Genomic DNA, 15118 nt, shown 5'->3' with positions numbered 1-15118 from the left:
TGCCAGTTTTATTTCTCCTCTGTTGAAGATGATTTGCCTTCTCTCCCTGGATGTCTAAAGAATTCTTCTATCCTTGAGATTCAGCCATCACGTGGGATTTGAGCTTTCTCTATCAGACTTCCCCGGCGGGGGGGGGGGGGGGGGGGGGGGGAGGTGAGAGGGGGAACGTTCTTTTTAATTTGGAAGTGCAGCCTTTTTCTTTATTTATGAGCTATTCTTCCTGAATTATAGTTTTGTGTACCTCTGTACCATGTGATGGGCCCCTATTTCATGGAGAGAAATTTATGATTGAATTATCTTGGTCTGCGTTCTGGATCTTGTCGCTTCATTTATTGCTTTCTTTTCTGTATTATTTTTTATCTGCATTTACTCTGATTATCCGAAGCTTCTCAGTGCCAGTAATTCAATTCTCACCAGTGTCTATTCTATTAATTATTCTTTCTTTTTTGTTGTTGTTGTTGTTTGGTTCTGTAATTACGTGGTTCTGAACCTTGTGATCATTTTTCTGAGGCCAATATTACCCCTTCTGATTCTGTTCTTGAGCTAAGATAGCCCTGTGCCTCTTGAATGCTGTATTCCCTCTTCCCTCTATAGGATATTTGCAGTTACCAAGCTACTGCTTTTGCTAAGACTTACGTGCCTCTGTCTCACCTGATGTAATGTGGTGACTTCTTGATTCTCTTTCCACAGTGCATTGCACCTGCTTGTTCAACCTCAATTCTCATTTCCCTCAATTCTGAGTGTAGACCATCAGAGAAAGTGAGGCTCATGGTTCATTTCTTTATCTCCCTCTCCCCCAACAAATGTGACATACTGTGATTTATGGGATATATATGTATTTTGTCAGTTAGATGACCAAAATGTGTTTCTCATATACATTTGGTCTTCGTCCACATTTCTTGTCTCACAGCTCACAAAACCCTTAGAATTTCCTGAGCAGTAAAAGCAAAGGGAGCATCCTTTGTTATAACATTTGGTCTCTTGACCTCAGCTGCTGCAAATGCTTCAAAGCCATCAAGGTGCCATGGGTGTTTCCTTATTCATAACCAGCCCCTTTCCACCAATATTGGGTTTATGTGAACGTGGTGATTTTTGGAAAGCACCTAAGAATTGACAGCTGGTTGCCAAGGGAACCCACCAAGAATAGAGGGTGGAACTGAAAGTTTCGGGGAGGAGAGAGGTGCTGGAGAAATCAATCACCAATGACTAGTGAGTTACTCAATCATGCCTATGTAATGAAGCCGCCACTAAAAACCCCCAGGAGGAGGGGGTTCAGGGAGCTTCCAGGTTGGGGAACCAGAACACTTCCATGTCGGGGCCCAAACTCCAGGAGGACAGAAACTCCTTTGTTTGGGACCTCATCCTATGTGTCTCTTCATCAGGCTCTTAATGTGTATCCTTTAACGTCCTTCGTAATATCCTTTGTAAACTGGTCATCTAGTGACCTATTTATAAATAGGTTTCCTGAGTTCTGTGAGTCGCTCTAGCAAATTCCTTGAACCCCAGGAGGAGGTCGGGGGAACCTCTGATTTAGAGCCAGTTGGTCAGAAGCACAGGTAACATTCTGGGCTTGTAATTGGTCTGTCTCATGGGCCTGAGCCCTTACCTGTGGAATCTGATGCCATCTCCAGATGGAGAGTGTCAGAATTGACTTGAGTTGTAGGGCACCCAGCGAGTCCCCAAGCCTGGCTTGGTGGTATGGGGTCCCCTTCACGCATTGGAGTTGGGTGCAGAACCCAAAATAAACCGTGTTCCTAATCTTCTGAGTCCAAAGAGAAAAAAGTGAATAATTGGTTGTCTCCAATTTTTCGATGTGGTCTTTTTGGCTGTGGGGGGTGGGAGGGGAGGCATGGGAGCCGGTTGAGAGCCAAGTACTTCTCAGTTTTTCTCTATGGATTCTTTTATTTCTTGTCGATCCTCTCATCGTCTGATTGCAGTTGCTGATTTTTGCCTCTGGTGATTCTTTTAAAATTTAAGTCAGGTGAGGAGCGCCTGGGTGGCTCAGTCGGTCAAGTGTCCAACTCTTGATTTTGGCTCAGGGCATGATCTCACAGTTCATGAATTCAAGCCCCACATCAGACTCTGCACTGACAGCACAGAGTCTGCTTGGGATTCTCTCTCTCTCTCTCTCTCTCTCTCTCTCTCTCTCTCTCCCCCTCCCTCTGTCCTCCCCAACTCACACTCTCACTCTCACTCAATAAATAAATAAATAAACATTAAAAAAAATTTTAAGTCAGGTCAGACCACTCCATTATGTAAAATTTTCCAGTAGCTCCCCATCTCTGAGAAGAAAGCCTGAGACCTTGCACTGGTTCCCTGGGCCCGTAGGGATATGCCTCCATCATCACTCCTGTTGGCTCCCTGACCTCATCCAACTCTCTCCTCCTTGCTCATTCTGCTGAGACCTGCTGGCCTCTTTGTTATTCCAGGTGTTTACCTGCCTCAGGAACTTCTACCTGGAACATTCTTTCCTCCTCCCATCCCTCCCCACCCCCCTGCCTCCATATCTTCAGGGCTTGCTCCTTCTAAGTCTTTGTTCAAACAGCCTCTCAAAGTGACCTTCTCTGGCCAGCCTAGAAAACTACAGCCCTTGGTCCTTCCCTTTACTATTTACACTTTTCTCCATAGCACCTATGACTCTAACGTACCATATCATTTATTTCTTTACTTTTCCTACTGATTGTCTCTACCTCTGTGTTCCTTGCTCCTTGCCAAGGTAAGCTATGCCAGGGTAGAGATTTCTCTGGCTAGAAACGTACTTGTCACAGGGGCACCTGGGTGGCTTAATCGGTTGAGCGTCCGACTTTGGCTCAGGGCATGTTCTCATGGTTCATGAGTTCAAGCCTTGAGTCAGGCTCTGTGCTGACAGCTCAGAGCCTGGAGCCTGCTCCGGATTCTGTGTCTCCATCTCTCTCTCTCTGACCCTTCCCTACTTGCTCACGCTCTCTCTCTCTCTAAAAAAATAAACATTAACGGGCACCTGGGTGGCTCAGTCGGTTGAGTGTCTGACTTCGGCTCAGGTCATGATCTCACGGTCCATGATTTGGAGCCCCACGTTGGGCTCTGTGCTGACAGCTCAGAGCCTGGAGCCTGCTTTAGATTCTGTGTCTCACTCTCTCTCTGCCCATCCCCTGCTCACGCTCTCTCTCTCTCTCTCTCTCTTTCTTGTCACACTTAGGCAGTATTTAATAAATGTTGGTTGAATTTATGTATTTGTTCTGTCATGGTGTTGGTAGTATATTTTGCTCATCATGGTATTGAGGGAGAGAAACTCTTTGGGGATGTTTCTCCTGCCCCTTCAACCCCCTCTCGCTTAATCTTCTCAACAATCTCCTTTACATTTCTTGATGAAAGCCATTCTTGTTCCCAGAAATTCTGTTCCAGTGTATAAGAAGCTTGTAATCAGGATGCCTTCTTATTGTTCATATTATACCTTTAACTGTAGCCCACTTCAGATTTCTTTGTTCCATGGGGTAACAGAGAAACACATACCTAAATAAAATACCCTTCACTTCTCAGCATCGCAACCTTCATTTTGATGGTAAAATGAGCTGAAATAGGGCAGTAGGAAGTTTATTTTGACTCCCTTCTTTTGATTCTTTGATTTGCTATTCCTTCTTGTATCTTCCCCCTTGGTGACAAAAGCCATACTCTGAATGAATCTTTGGCAAGTGGGTGACTTCGATTAAGGGCAGAAGAGTGAGCATTGACACACAGTTGGTTCCCTTCCAAGTCTGCATATTTTCTCAGGTGCTTTTCTTGAGTCCCTGTATCCATACGCTCTTCTGGTAGTAACTTAATCTCTGCTAGTCCCTTCACAGGTTTTGTCAGTCCTTAACGCGAATCAAAACATGATTTCAAGTGAGATTTATTTGAACATCTATAACCAAAACAGATGTAGTTTCTTGATACAGTAAGTCCTTTGCTCAAGTAGCTGTAGCTTTAATAATCTTCAAACCATCTCAGCTAAAGGCTTTGTTATCTTGAATTCTTACCAGCTAGCTTTGAGGAGGACACCTGTTCGCTGGAACCAAAGCTCGCTTGGTCAGTAGAGTAAACAGGAATCATCATCATCGTTAGATCTCAGGCACCGTGCCAAGTACTTAACATGCATCGTCTGACTTGATCCTCACAGTGATTTAATTATGTAGGTAAATTAAAGGGTACGTTTTTAAAGGTTAAAATAAAAAAAAGATAAATAAAGGCTAAAATCTAAATTAAAAACGATAAGTAAAGATTAAAATCATGACCCTAATACACATCCAATACGTTACTTAACTTCTTAGTTAATGAGGAAACCAATACAACGTTATAACTGATTCAAAGGAGAATGCAAAAGAATTACACACACGTAGCAATGAGGAATGCTGAAATGAATTTACAAATAGATGTAAAACGTGTTCATATCCAAAGACGATGGTGGATTGCATTTCAGTGGATGCAATCCGCACATCTTTAGACAAGAATCCTTTGAATTACTATCAGTGTTTTACATCTTACAAAGTTACAAAATAGCAGCGCTGCTGGGTGGCTCAGTCAGGTAAGCATCCGACTTCAGGTCATGATCTCAGGGCTTGGGAGTTCGAGCCCTGCCTCCGGCTCTGTGCCAACAGCTCAGAGGCTGGAGCCTGCTTCAGATTCTGTCTCTGTCTCTCTCTGCAGCCCCCCTCCCCCCACCTGCTCACATTCTGTCTGTCTCTCACATATAAATAAACATTTACAAAAATTTTTTTTAATTAAAAAAAAACAAAAACCCAAAGCTAACCCAGAAGAGTGTTCTGAACGGGACACTGGGTACTCTTTGTCCGTTTCACAGTCGTTCATAGCTCCAGGGTTTTCCCGACAGTATTGTTCCAATCCTTTGAGATTTTAAAACTCAACACTAGGAATAAAAGATCAGCTTCAATTTGGGGGAAACAAAAAATCATCTTTAAATAAAGCAAATAATCACTGAATAATAGATCTGGATCTAACATTGAAAATCAAACTTCACATTTTATACGTGAAAGCATCTGTAGTTAAATGATTTGCCAAAGTCATAAAGCTGGTTATTGGCAGGCCAGGAGAAGAACACAGAAACCAGGACTCGCTCATAGAGTATTACTAAAATAAACAAAAACAAAAATTAAAAACCTCGTATGTTAAAAGTGCCTTTAAATATATTACACTTAATGAATTACCCTTCTATGATAGAAATAAACTGAAGCAAACATCAATTAGGAGAATTCCTGAGATGGTAGGATAAGATCAGAGTCCATGTTAGTATCAGAAACCTATTTTCTCCCATCAGAGCAAATATGATGGACCCACATTGCCTAATTACACAAATGGTATATTCATTTAAAAATTGCAAATATGTTCTCTAACCGTAAGGTTTCACTGAGCTGATTATTTCTTTGATTCAATATATCTGCAAGGAGATATACTCTGGAAAGACATACTCATCAACTGACATTCTCTTTTTAATTAAGTCAAAGTATTCCCTTGCCTTAAGGATACATTATCAAAGAAATTACTTCAATTACAGACTTGAACACTAATTTAGTAAATTAAGGATGTGCCTGACATTTAGTCCAACAGATTGCTAACCTGAGCACTACAATATTTAAATGGAAAATCAAGTCCTGTTCAGATTTGATTCATGTATATAAAAACAAATCAATTTACTAGAGTTTTTCTTAGCTACTTAGGCTCCTGACATGCAAATATAGGTATTGGCACAACTTCACTAGACATACTTTAGCAAGTGGGAAAGTCCTGGAAACGCACTGATCTGCTTATTCAGATTAGCACTGCCAATATAACAAAAAGTAAACAGAGACAATAACTTCCTGTTTTGGAAAATAAGCAAAGGTTCCTTGGACAGACAGTCCACATGGCTCTGTTCTTCGGACTTGTCCAATCTACGTTTCTTACTCTATTTCAATTCACTTTGACTTTGACAAAGCATTTCTTCTTTGTTCACAGTGGCAACTCCTCAGTCAACCTTAGTGCTGGAGAGAGATTAACGCTTAAATGATCTCAAGGCTGGGCCACAGCTGGTGAACAAGGAGGAATGTTACAATCTCCCTTTGGGATAGAGATTGTTGTCCTGTGCTAATACGTGTTTGGTGTAAAAACTCACTTGTACTGGAAATTCGGACATAGGCTTTTTTTTTTTTTTTTCAACATTTATTTATTTTTGGGACAGAGAGAGACAGAGCATGAACGGGGGAGGGGCAGAGAGAGAGGGAGACACAGAATCGGAAACAGGCTCCAGGCTTTGAGCCATCAGCCCAGAGCCTGACGCGGGGCTCGAACTCCCGGACCGCGAGATCATGACCTGGCTGAAGTCGGACGCTTAACCGACTGTGCCACCCAGGCGCCCCGGACATAGGCTTTTTGAGGCACACCTTGCTTTTGAAAACATAAAAAACATAGGAAGGACCACTGTGAAAGGTTTTCACTGTATTTGTAGATTTTCTTTTTTTACGTTTATTTATTTATTTTGAGAGAGAGAGAGCGAACGAGCAGGGGAGGGGCAGAGAGACAGAGAATCCCAACCAAGCAGTCTCCATCCTGTCAATGCTTGGCCCAGCACGGGGCTCAAACCCACGAACCGCGAGATTATGACCTGAGCCAAAATCAAGAGTTGGACGCTTAACCGACTGAACTACCCAGGTGCCCCATGTACTTGTAGTTTTGATTGACCTTCCTTCCCGTACCTTATTGAATTTTAGATACTACAATTTGAATGTTACATTGAAATTTTGGGGTCTGTAGAAAAACTACTGCCTGGGAAGAAGAATTTCCTCTGCCCTGTGGTCCTTTGAGCTGGACGCAGAATCAGACTGACGTGAGACAGACTAACGGAGAGAATCCAATGTAATAGGCCTGCATGCAGGGAATCCACACAGGCTGGAAATTCCAAAGACAATGAGGCAACGTGAAGCTTCTATGAGCTCAGGAGAGGGGTAGCTCAGGAGAGGATACAAAGGAGAGGAAGGCCAATAGCAGGAAGGAGAAAGGAGATGTCTGAAAACTAGGGTTGCCCTATTTCACTGGTAAGTTTCCTAGGTAAAGGGGAGTCTCAGTTAACAGCTCTCTTCCGGGTACAGGCTCCCCTTTCCAATGCAGATTTCGGCAGTTGAGGGGGAGGCAGAGAGCCTTTCCTGCTCCTGCTGGGTTTTGATTACTTTTAATTTGAAAGTATGGCCAAGTGGTCCATCTTGGGGCAGCCTGCCCTTGGCCCCTACACTGTCATTAAAACCAGAAACTAGAATTTGAGAATATAGAATACCAAGCTGAAACTGGGATTTAACCCTAAGAAGAGAAAAATTACTTTTAAGTCCTCCGTTAGGGATTCAGTAAACACAGAAGCTTCCACACGTATGGTTCGTACGGATCGTACAACCTTCTGAGGCCCCAAAGCTTTCCCACATCATTGGTGCAGTAATTGAAAAAGAGGTGACTCCTGGCAGGTCGACATTTGCCTTTTAATTGCTGTGTGAACTTGGACCAGCCACTGACCTGCCCTGTTTCTTAGTTTTCTCTTTTGTAAAATGGGGATAATAATGCTCACTGCCTCCTGGAAGTGTTACAAAGATTAAATATGTTAATAGGTGCAACACGTTCAGGACAGAGTCTAGAGCTCACAGGCAACCAGTGTAAGTATTTGTAAATTAAATGCACAATGCAAACAAATAAACTCCACAATCCTAGACAGTGTTGGAATCCATCAATACTGAGACATAGTAAGGGAGTTGGGAAAAGCTGTGTGACAGAAGTTATCAGTCATGCCCAGGTGACCTGACTCATGTTGTGAATATTCCTGAGGCTCTCCTTGTGAATTCACAAGCTGGACATCCATCTTTGTGAAACATCAGGCTTTCCAGATCATGGCATTGAGGTTTGGGGATTTGGGGGGATCTTTAAAACAAAAGGGGGGGTGGTTTTCAACTTTATTAGTAAACAGGCCAGAGATAACAGGTGTCGGCAAGGATGTGGAGCAAAGGAACCCTTGTTCACTGTTGGTGGGAACAGAAGTTGGCGAAGCCACTACGGAAAACAGTATGAAGGTTCCGCAGAAAAGTAAAAATAGAACTACACTATGATTCAGCCATCCCACTTCTGGGACATCCATGAGAGAGCATGGATGGACCTTTACTCTTTTCTATTTACACTCTGCCTTGGTGATCTCATCCGGTCACGGCTATCAGAATTTGGTAAGTTCTGAATCTGTATCATGTGTGGATCTGGGTCCTGGATTCCAGACTCTTACTTAACACCTGCAATGTGAACATTGACTAATAAATAGTAGTAATGCGAGTGATGATATTAACAGCTTATTACAATTTATATTATTATTATGCAGTTTTATTTTATTCATAAATTTATGTATTTAAACTAGTTTTATTTTGTAAGATGCATGATTATATATCTAAGTATGTTTATTATATGATTTATATTATACATTTTGATTTATTTGTATCAATGGTATTTTATTTATTACTAATCATTTAGTATTCAACGGGTCCAATATTAAATTCTTTGTAGTCTCTCCCAAACCAGGAGATCCTATATGGTCTTCTTCATCTCATTAAAAACGTCTTAGTTCCACCACTTGATTAAGCCAACAACATTTAAAGATGGCTTTGACTCGTCTCTTTTTCTCGCTAACGTATATCCAGTTCCATGAACAAATCTATAGGCTCCACCTCCAACATTTTTCCAGAAATTGACTTTGTTACCACCACTAAGCCACGTTGGGCCGGGCCATCACCATACTAATTTATTACTGTAACCAGTAATATTAGAATGGAAGTTGTTGAACTTTTTTAATGTTTTATTTTATCTTGAGAGGAGAGAGAGAAAGACAGGGAGAGAGAGAAAGTGTGCATGAGAGCAGGGGAGGGGCAGAAAGAGAGGGAGAGGGACAGAATCCGAAGCAGGCTCTGTGCTGTCAGTGTAGAGCCCGATACCGGGCTTGATCCCATGAACCGTGAGATTGTGACCTGAGCTGAAATCAAGAGTTGAACACTTAACCAACTGAGCCACCCGGGAGCCTTTGATTTTTTTTTTTAAATCAGAGAACATTAGATAACTATTGTATAAGAGTTTTGATCGTCTGTGTTCACCCTGAATGTCAAACATTATGGTCCACAAGGGCATTAACAAACATCCGGGGATTTCTTCTATAGCATTTGATTTCTGAAACGTTTATATTGGTAGTATTTTACTTATACATATTTAACCTAGGCCAGACTCTGTGTACTTTCTCACTTGACAAATATTCCTATGTATCTGTTTCTATTGTAACATATCAAACAAGCTTAACCTAATTATTTCTAACATCTCTCTTTTTATAAAGTAAAAGAACAAAACTTTGTGCTTTCCAAGAGCCCTCTAGGAAATCTCAAAGACGGCTTCAGTAAAAGAATTTTTTAAAAAAATGTTTTGGTATGTCATATACAGTTGTAGGAAGGCAATTAGAAATGTCGTTAGAAGAAATGTGGGTACTTGACTAAGATAGGATAATGGGTGCCTGTGACACTATTTAACCGAAGTGACAATATAACATTTAAAAATAAGCATAGAAAAAAAAGAGAGCCATCTATGAACCAGTAATCACATCCTCACCAAGCAGAATCTGCCAGCACCTTGATCTTGGACTTCTTATCCAAGTCTCCAGAACTGTAAGAAATAAATTTCTGTTGTTTATTTAAAAAAAAAAAAAAAATATATATATATATATATATTTAATAAGCACAGAAAATAGCATTGTTGTAAAGACCCTCTTAGTTCTTTAAAAAGGGAGAACCTTTGTTTTTCTTTTTCTTGAATAATCATGAATATGATAAATTCAACGTAAAGCAAAGAAAATTATTCTGGTATGACACAGACTCTTTGCTCTGTAGGCAGATTACACATAAGGGAAACAATGAATTTTAATATTATGGGTAAAGCCACTAATTAGTAAGCCCAGGGAGCAAGACCATCAGAAATGAGGAAATTTTGTTATAAATTTTAACATTTCATAGCTTTTATTGAGACTCTGGTATTATAAATCAAAGCAGGGGCACCTGGGTGGCTCAGTCGGTTAAGCGCCAGACTTCGGCGTGGGTCATGACTTCATGGTTCATGGGTTCGAGCCCTGCATCTCAGGCTCTGTGCTGACAGCTCAGAGCCTGGAGCCTGCTTCAGATTCTGTGTCTCCTCTCTCTGCCCCTTCTTGGCTCTCTCTCTCTCAAAAATAAATAAACATTAAAAAGAAGTTTAAATAAATAAACATTAAAAAATAATTTTATAAATCAAAGCAAATAAATTCAATCTCAAAGTTTTGTGCTTCATTATACTCTTTCGTGTTCTGGAACAAACTAAAATTTTCAGACGGTAGTTCTCCCAGGGTCTCTGTGATGTAAAAATTATCCTAATGTAGTAATAACACTAGGATGATATTAATGTTAATACACAATGTGTTCCTCATTGCTATCTTCAAACTGATAAAATACCTATACCATTTTTCAATTTCTAATAATTAGGTAGTGATAATTATAGCTCACGTAGACAAAGTTCTTTGGGACACACAGGAGGTCCTAAAAGTATAGTGTGGCCCAGAGACCAAAAAACCTAAAGTTTGTTGCTTTAGAACAAAACTACTCTTCTTGAAAAATGAAAGCACAGTGTATATGTCTGTCACTATTACTCCTGGTGTAGTCTCCACCCCCTGGCTGTAACTTTGATTTTCTTAGTTGTTTTTTTTTTTTTTTAAGTGTTTATTTATTTTTGAGAGACAGAGACAGAGCACGAGCTGGGGAAGGGCAGAGAGAGAGGCAGACACAGAATCCGAAGCAGGCTCCAGGCTCTGAGCTGTCAGCTCAGAGCCCAACGTGGGGCTCGAACCCACGAACCGTGAGATCATGACCTGAGCCAAAGTCAGATGCTTAACTGTGGAGCCACCCAGCTGCCCCTGTGACTTTTAATAAGAGCATCTGCCTTCTATTTCACAAAGAAAAGCAGGGAGGGGACAACTGAGAACTGTGTCGTACGCCAGCCTTTTTTACCAGACTATCCACGAATGCACATAACGATCCAACTACGTTGTTATGGACTCAATAGCTGTGTCCCCTTCAATTCATATAGCGAAATCCTGACTGCCAAAGTGGTGATTCTAGAAGGTGGGGCCCTTGGGAGGTGATTAGATCTTGAAGGCGGAGCCCTCACGAATGGGATTAGTGCCTTTTTAAAAGAGATGGCAGAGAGTTTTATCACCCTGACGCGTGAGAAACAGAGAAGATGGCCCTCTGTGAACCAGGACGCACCCGCAGGCTCTCAGCAGACACTGAATCTGCTAGTGTCTTGATCTCAGACTTCCCAGACTCAAAACTTGTCAGAAATGTTTGTTGTTTAACCCCCCCCCCCCACCGCCAGCCTATGGTATTTTTGTTACAGCAGCCTGAAGAGGCTAAGACACACATACATCTCTTACATGTTTTTAAAGTGGCAAAAGAAAAAAAAGAAGAAGAAGAATATATAGATTAGTATGATCCCAAACTATAACCTCTCTGTGGAATGAAAAAATTAAAAACAAAAGTGTGTAACAGTTATCCATGAAGTAACTCAGTTTAATATCAGTTCAAGGCTGGCTGGGAAATGTGAGCTGGAAACGGATGATGGATAAGACACAAGAAACAAAGGTAGCTTTGGGGTTCCCTGATGATGGGAATGCCACCAGGAGAGATAAGGTTCACAACGTGGTAGGCACATTTCCCAGAAGGCGACGATTTCTGCTTGGGACGGGATGAGTTTGAGATGTCAAAACAGTCAGAGGGAGATGGCCACCAAGCATCTGGCCATGCATGACTAGTGTTTGGAAGACGTGTCAGGGCATTTACAACAGTCCCCCTTTATCCAAGGAGGACGTGTTCCGAGACCCCCAGCGGATGCCTGAAATGGTGGATAGGACCGAACCCCAGATATACTATATTGTTTCCTATACATACACACCAATGATAAAATTTAACTTATAAGTTAGACACAGTTAAGAGATTAACAATAATAACTAATAACAAAATAAAACAATTATAGCAATACACTGTAATAAAAGTTATGTGGATGTGGTCTCTCAAAATGTCTTTTTATACTGTACTCACTCTTGTGATGATTTAAGATGATAAAATGCCAACGTTGTGATGACATGAAATGGGGTCAGTCACATGGGCATTGTGACATAGTTAGGCTCCTATTGACCCGACAGTATGCCAAAGTGAGGATTTGCTAGTTCTGGACCACGGTTGATCACAGGTAACTGAGACCACAGAAATGGGTGCAGGGATGACCGTATTTGGGCTGAGTCTTACAGGTAACAGATTTGTGAGTTGTCTTTTTTTTTTTTTAATGTTTATTCATTTTTGAGAGAGAGAGTGTGAGCAGGGGAAGAGCAGAGAGAGAGGGGGATAGAGGAGCCACAGCAGGCTCTGTGCTGACAGCCGCGAGCCCTATGGGGGGCTTGAACTGACGAACCGTGAGATCATGACCTGAACAGAAGTCAGATGCTCAACCGCCTGAGCCACCCAGGCACCTCGAGAGTTGTCATTATTGAGCTGATAGTTAAGGCCATGCAAACAGATGAAATCGCCAAAGAGAACATTAAGAGAAACAATTTTTTTTTCAGAATGTAATTGTTACTCTGTGCATAAGCATTACTTTATTCGTTTCTGAAATAACGTTGCTTATAATTGTTTTTAAAAGTGCAAAAGCTAGCGGGGCACCTGGGTGGTTCAGTCGGTTAAGCATCCGACTTTGGCTCAGGTCGTGATCTCAGGGTTTGTCAGCTCGAGCCCCGAGTGGGGCTCTGTGCCGGCCGCTCAGAGCCTGGAGCCTGTTTTGGATTCTGTTTCCCCTCCCTCTCTGCCCCTCCCCCCACTCATGTTCTGTCCATCTCCTTCTAAAAATTAAATAAAAACATTAAAAAAATTTTTTAAGGGCAAAAGCCAGAAGAAGTTCTCACCATGGCATGTTCAGGCTTGATTGAGCCTCAACACATTTAACGTTTTACATTTAACAACACAATGTAAAAACACAACAACAGCAACACGTTTTGGCGACTACTTAACCCAGGCTCTGAGAATTATGCCAATTTCACATTCCTTCTCTCTACTTGGAACCTCTTTTGCATTGGTTCCCCTTTAGTTTGTGACTCGCTGGATTATTTATTTATTTATTTATTTACTTATTTATTTATTTATTTTAGCTCATTGATCTCTTGGGCCTGGCTTGGATTTGTAGCACTGTTCTGGCTTATCTGGATGCCAATCTGGAAATCACATGGAATTCTGCTTTTGTAACTTACTTCATGGTTTTATTCAGGTGATGATCTGCTGCCCATCTTGCTTGTACGTGTTTTCCTAGTCTCCAATGGTAACTAATACGATGAATATTTTTAAGTGTTCATTTAGGGCTATTTTCCGGTTACCTCTCCCCACTCCACACCCCGTACCTCAATACCACACAAAGGATGGGTTTCTGGAAGTTGAATGACTGGATCAAAGGGTCTGAACATTGCTATGGACCTAAAATTCATAAATTGAAGGTCTTAACCCCAGTGTCACAGTATCTGGAGATGAGGCCTTTACAAGGTAATTAAAGTTAAATTAGGTCATGAGAAAGGGGTCTAGGGGCGCCTCTGTGGTTCAGTTGGTAAAGCATCTGACTGTTGGTTTCGGCTCATGTCATGATCTTACAGGCTCTTGAGTTCGAGTCCTGCTTTGGGCTCCACGCTGGGGGTGTGGAGCCTGTTTGGGATTCTCTCTCAGTCTCTCTCTCTCTCTCCTTCTCTCTCCCTCTCTCTCTGCACTTCCCCCATTCATGCTCTCTCTCTCCCAAAATAAATAAATAAACATTTAAAAAAAGAGTGGGGTCTAATCCCATAGGACTATGGCTTTATAAGAAAAGGAAGTGAGAGAAATTTCTCTCTCCTGCTCTCTCTCTGTCCCCCTCTACCATGTGAGCACACAGAGACATGACATTCCACTACAAGCCAGAAGAGAGCTCTCCCCAGAACCAGCCATGCTGATGCCTTTGCCCTTGGACTGCCAGCGTCCGGAACTGTAAGAAATAAACTTCCTTTGTTTACATAACCCAGTCAATGGTACTTTGTTATGGCAGCCTGAGCTAATACAAACATTTTGTAAGTTATTGGTACATATTGATAAATTACTTTCCAGAAAGGTGTTACCAATATACACCTTATTACCTGGCACCCGCTCAGCAATACATTCAAATTTTTTACAAAAACTTTATACTCTTAAGATAGATAGATAGATAGATAGATAGATATTCTTTAAGAATTTTTTAAAGCTCACTTTTTTCAAGTTTCATTTCATCCAAATAGATTTAGCTTCCATGGCATTGCCTCATGGATATTTTGAAGTGCTCAGGGTTAGTGATATTTCACAGAGATAAAAATGTCCACTCAGGAATCCCAAAAGCAAGCAAACAAACACGCATAAGAAAAAATTTAAAATTTTCCATCATTTAATCACCCCCCTTTTTATATGTATGGAAAGGAAAAGCTAAGAACTAAGAACCCAAGACGGTTTCAAGGCCATGAATTAGTAGAATTGACAAAGACTTATCATATAGGCTCTCTTCATTTTAAAGCCTATTTTGCAAAGCAATGCCATTTTTGTAAGAAAGGAATAATACAGAAAGATTGCTATAGAAACAGAAAATATACTCTCTTTCAGTTACTTTTTATCATGCTTTGAAATAAAGAGCTTACTAACAAAACACTCTCTTTTCCCCAGGATGGAACCCTGAACTGTTATGTTTCACCTACAATAGTTTTTTCTCCTTCCGCTGGCAACAGAAATCAGCAGCTTAAGAGGTAGAATGGAATTAGGACCTAAATTCCACTTTCCCATCTACTTTTCAGAACCATTATACTGTGCTGTCCACAGAATGCAAATATTTACAGCACATATTAAATAGTCACAGAAATCTGCCAATGATCACCACTGACAATTATCCTGAGGATAAATTCACAATGCTATGCCTTTATGTCTGACTCTGACTCACTTTTCCATTCTTACTCCATTCTTAAGTCACCTGTTCCATTCAGTATTACTTTACAGCACAT

The 15118-nt window shown here is 41.2% G+C and overlaps 1 long non-coding RNA gene across 3 annotated transcripts in view; it reads left to right on the top strand.

Moving 5' to 3' along the window:
- Window positions 1-15118, top strand: part of LOC123603983 — a 48236-nt gene that overhangs the window by 32819 nt on the left and 299 nt on the right. The window contains exons 1-3 of one of the 3 annotated variants that reach the window (XR_006715154.1): window positions 6758-7043; window positions 13996-14087; window positions 14787-14866. This is a non-coding gene — a long non-coding RNA (uncharacterized LOC123603983). Of the gene's footprint in view, window positions 1-6757; window positions 7044-13988; window positions 14088-14786; window positions 14867-15118 lie in introns of those variants that run through there. The other 2 variants (XR_006715152.1, XR_006715153.1) reach the window with 2 other exon arrangements.

The sequence above is a fragment of the Leopardus geoffroyi genome, chromosome E1 (assembly GCF_018350155.1).
Source record: "Leopardus geoffroyi isolate Oge1 chromosome E1, O.geoffroyi_Oge1_pat1.0, whole genome shotgun sequence".
NCBI lineage: Eukaryota > Metazoa > Chordata > Mammalia > Carnivora > Felidae > Leopardus > Leopardus geoffroyi.
Note: the sequence above shows the minus strand (reverse complement) of the source record. Positions and strands in the feature narration are given on the sequence as shown.